The sequence below is a fragment of the Triticum dicoccoides genome, chromosome 7B, assembly GCF_002162155.2.
Source record: "Triticum dicoccoides isolate Atlit2015 ecotype Zavitan chromosome 7B, WEW_v2.0, whole genome shotgun sequence".
NCBI lineage: Eukaryota > Viridiplantae > Streptophyta > Magnoliopsida > Poales > Poaceae > Triticum > Triticum dicoccoides.
This window is the reverse complement of record NC_041393.1, coordinates 516,288,617-516,293,824: the sequence shown is the minus strand read 5'-3', so window position 1 is coordinate 516,293,824 and position 5,208 is coordinate 516,288,617.

Genomic DNA, 5,208 nt, shown 5'->3' with positions numbered 1-5,208 from the left:
CCTCCCAATGTACCTTATGGGTTTCTATCTTCTTTCGATTGGCACTCACGCTGGGTTTGACAAACATAGAGGTGTGTTTTACTGGAACGCGGCTAACAACAAACGCAAATACCGCATGATCAAGTGGGATCTGATCTGCCGACCCAAAAGCCTTGGGGGGCTGGGTATCATTAATACTCTTGTCATGAACAAATGCCTGATCATCAAATGGTGGTGGAAGATCATGACCAACACCTCGGAAAGACCTCTTTGGCTTCAAATTCTCAAAGCCAAGTACTTCCCTACTTCTAGCCCTATGTCTGTCCCTGCCTCTGGAGCGTCCTAGCTCTGGAGAGACCTTGTTAAGCTTAGGCCTATTTTCCAAGGCCTCGTCAAGTTTGTCGTTCACAATGGTAGATCCACTAGATTTTGGCTGGATTGGTGGTGTGGCTCGACCACGTTGGGTGTTGCTTTTCCTATTCTTTTTTCCTACTGTCCTGACCCTGAGATCTCAATCTTTGAGCTCTCTTCCAATAATTGGGATCTGCATCTTCGTCGTACTCTTTCCCCTGAAGAGTTGGGTGACTGGCAACGTCTTGCTGCCTTTTTCCCGGTGCTCTCGGAGGAGGAGGACTCGGTGGTGTGGCCTCATTCGTCTTCTGGTCGCTTTTCGGTGAAATCACTTTATGGCAAACTTATCTCGGGTTCTACTACTTCCAAATTTAAGTGGATCTGGAGGACTCGTATTCCCCCTAAGATCAAGATCTTTCTCTGGCAAGCTTCTCGCGGGCGGCTCCCAACTGGTGATCAGATTCGCAAACGCAATGGGCCTGGGTCTGATCGCTACGCCCTTTGTGGGCTGAGAGAAGACACTATGCATGTTTTCTTCTCCTGCGTTCTGGCTAAGTTAATTTGGTGTTGTATCAAATCCTGGTTGCATGTTGCCTGGAGACCGTCTTCCTTCTCTGAGCTGCGTTCCCTGGCTAAGAATCTGGTTGGGGCCTAGAGGAGAATTTTCTGGGTGTGCTTTGTTGCGATGTGCTGATCTCTATGGACGACTAGAAACAAATTTACCATTGAGCATGTCTTCCCTGCTAAACCCATTGATTGCTTATTTAAAACTTGTGTGCTCTTGCAGCAGTGGAGATTATTGATTAAGGAGGTGGATAGGGATGCGCTTGATATGATGATTTCCAAGATCCGGGCTTCTGCTATCTCGCTATCTCCACCCCGTGACGGCAGCTAGGTGTTGCTGGCCCTATGTTTGGTGTCTTTAGTCCCTCCAGCCTGCGTGCCGTGTACTGGTCTGGGAGCTGTGTACGCTACCTCTTCTTCCCTTTTCATGTTGAGTGCTACTCTTAGTGTCGACTATATTGTCGGTCTTGTTTGTTTAACTCTGTCTGGTGGCTTTATTTATAAAACCGGGCTTCGGCCTTTTATCTAAAGAAATACTAGATATACCCGCTCCGTCCACTTGGGTTATCGATGTTTTCCGTGACTTGTTCGTCCGCCAATGATTCTCTCCTCGGTGGGCTGCAAATTGAAAATTAAAATAGTACTTCCTCTGTCTCAATATAGTATGCATAGGTTTTCGTGAGAGTCCCTCACAAACTTTGAGCAAGTTTATTGAAAAACTATCTATGTTTACAATAACAAACATGTACTATATTAAAATATATTTCATGATAAATCTAATGTTTTGATTTGGTCTTTCAGACATTGACATTTCTTTCTATAAATTTGGTCAAAATTTACGAGGTTTGACATAAAAAAATTCTAATGCACACTATTTTGGGACGGAGGAGTATGTGCCACTTGGTCTACTGTATGCTCCATGTGGAGCTGTTTGCTGCTGCTTAACATGCTGTGCCGAACTTATTCTAGGAGTAGTCGCATCAAATTATTAGTGGCGAAAAGATAGATTCACCTTCTCCAACTGCCAATTTTGAACCACTAGCTGACTTCAAAGCGGAGTGTGTTCAAGTTCCCTCGCACTTCCGTCGCGAGACGGCCCGCGAGTGACCAGTGACAAGAGCACTAGAGCAGTAGTCCCTACCCCCTAGCAACTTGCTCGACTGCATGTAGATTGGTTACCTGTTGCTCTGGCCGGTGACAGTACAGCGTAGCGGCTGGCGTGTTGCCATGGACTGTCGGGCACGGGACACACAGTAGTACTCCTACATCACGAGTGGCTTGTTGTTAGGGTTAGCCGTTGCATTAAACATGATCATCTGCTTCTTGGGGTTAACTGTAGGCTCCCGTGACGTACGTACAGAACGGAGTAGGGGAGACTTCTCCGCCGTCCGCCGTCCGCCGTCCCCAATGTATAAAGCTAGAGCTACGCTAGCTCCTGTCGCCGGCCTATGATCAGCAACGCATGCGGCTGGAGCGATGGGCGACGTGATGCGAACGCAAAGCCAACTTTTATGCGGGGAAAATGATACTTATCGACCGATTGATCACGCATCAGCATTCGGCCGTCTCGAACGTGTGTGCTACCTGTCCCTACTCCCTCGTGGTCAAACAGTGAAAAAGAAAGCCACCCTGCAGTGACAGGCCCCACCACTACCTTATCCTATTGGAAACATCATATTTTATTTTATTTTGCAAACTAACGCATGATCCATTCTAGAAAACAGACACAAAAATCGTCCGGCTTTAAATTTAGGACCGCAAGCAATACCGAACTGACGACAGTTTTGGAAGTTCCCTCAAGCGAACGATTTAGGGAGGAACGATCCAGCGAACGAGATGCTCTTTCTCGAGCATTCACTTCAGTGGGGATCCTGCGATTTCTTTTTGAGGCAAGATCCAGTGAATGAGACGCCCTTTCTCGAGCGTTCGCTTCAGAGTGGATCCAGGGAATGAGAAGCCCTGTCTCAAAGGCCCAGATAGCTGATTTTTATACAGTATTAGGAAAAGATCTATAGATAATATGGATATTAATGGCGCACTGCTATATAGCAGTGGCGCACCATGTGTTGGTACGTCATTAGTGTTCAAATATTAATGGCACACCATATCCACGGTGCGTCACTATTAATAATTTTTTATTATTTTTTCAAAACTAGTAATGGCGCACCACATCCTCGGTGCGCCACTACTAATAATTTTTTTTCAAAACTAATAATGGTGCACCACACCTCGGTGCGCCACTACTAAATTTTTTTTATTTTTTTTTCAAAACTAGTAATGGCGCACCGTGGGTGTGGTGCGCCATTACTAGTTAAACTAGTAATTGCGCACCACACTCACGGTGCGCCATTACTAACTTTGCCCAAAAATTCCACCGAATACAGCCCCCGTGGACCGTCTTTTCAGTTTTAAAAAAATAAAATAAAATGATGGAAATGTCAAAAAAACAAAATAAAATAAGTTTCCCATGTGATATGTGGTCTAATTGTTGAGAAAATTTACAAATATGAATTTCGACTTTATTCACAAAATCTCTCTGGAATTTTTAAAATGGACATAACTTTTGCATACGAACTCGGATTAAAAAAATTATATGAAAAGTCATCTACTCAAAAAGTTACATCCGAATTCAATAAGAGGAACCCGTTGAAGATTTTCAGAATTTCCAAAAACCTAACAGAAAAAAAATACGGGGCTTTTAAGATCTAGAGGGGGAAAATGAAAACAAAATTGGAACTTAGTAGTGGCGCACAATTTGCTAGGTGCGCCACTAGTAAGAGTAAAAAAAAATAGTTTTGATTTTTTTTTTGAAAAAATGTTCAAAATATGATACGTAATATGAACGGAAGTTTGAAATATTTTTTCAAAATTTCATCACACTCATGAACATGAACAAAGTCCTAGACATCAACAAGTTTTAATAGGATTGATATGCTAGATATATCAACAAGTGCTTGTTAAGTGACCTGGTGCTGGGATTGGATAGAACTTTGAAATTAAGCGTGCTTGGGCTGGAGTAGTGTGAGGATGGATGACCTTTCGGGAAGTTTGACCACGGGGTGTGATTTGACTTGAAATTAAGCATATTGACCCGAGATTAAGCCATAGTGACCCGAGATTAAGAAAAAATCGAAAAACAAAATTTTAAAAAAAATTGGAATAAATTTTCCAAAAAAAATTGAAAAATAATTGTTAGTAATGGTGGCGCACTTCTATGTGGTGCGCCATTACTAAGTCAGATAGTAATGGCGCACCGTGTGATATACTAATGGCGCACTTCCTGGTGCGCTATTAGTATAGTATACTAATGGCGCACCAGGGAGTGCGCCATTAGTATTAATTATTAGTGACGTGATGCTAGTGGCGCACCTGTAGTGCGCCATTAATGGCCAAAACAGGTGCGCCACTAGCAAGCCTTTTCCTAGTAGTGATAACAACAAAAAATTGCCATCAATAAAGAAATTTATTTCTTATACAGATAAAATTTAGAATTACCATGCTTTAATTTGTAAAAATTGCCATGCTATACTTTATAAACTTATCATCCTCTAATTTATAATTTACAATGGTATAGTCAAATAAATGTGCCATGTTATGTGGAAAAGTAAATTTGACATGCCCTAATTTATAAACAGCCGGAATGGTCCGATGGCAACTTTAATGGATTTTTTTATCTAGATCATGCAAAAAATATATGGGTGATTAACATGGCAAACTAAGAAAACATTGGCTTCTCTAATAAACATAGAAAAAATATAAAAATTCTATAGTGTTCACATGGCAAATTCTGTTCCGCAAAAAAAGTTTGCGCTGTGAGAAGGTGAAAATTTGCCACTAGTACATACAAAATATATTTACCATGGTTTGTTAAATAGATTTGCCATAGTAAGTCCGACAAATTTTCCGTGATCCAAAAAAAAAATATAGTTATCAGACAAAGAAAATTGCCATGGTCTAATTAATAGAAATAAATAATTAAATTGCCATGCTACCTACAATAGAGCAACCATGGTATAATTAATAAATTTGTCATGGTCTAAATAATAAATTTGCCAGGGTCTAATTAATAGAAATTTCATGGTCTAAATAATTAAATTGCCATGCGACCTACAATAGAACAACCATTGTCTAATTAATAAATTTTCCATGGTCTAAATAATAAATTTTCAATGCTCTGAATAACAAAATTGCCATGCTACATACAATAAAACTACCATGGCCCAGTAATAAATGTGGCATTGTCTAATTAATAAAATTGCCATTGCCTGAATAATAAAATTGATATGGTGCCTACAATAAAACTACAATGGTAAC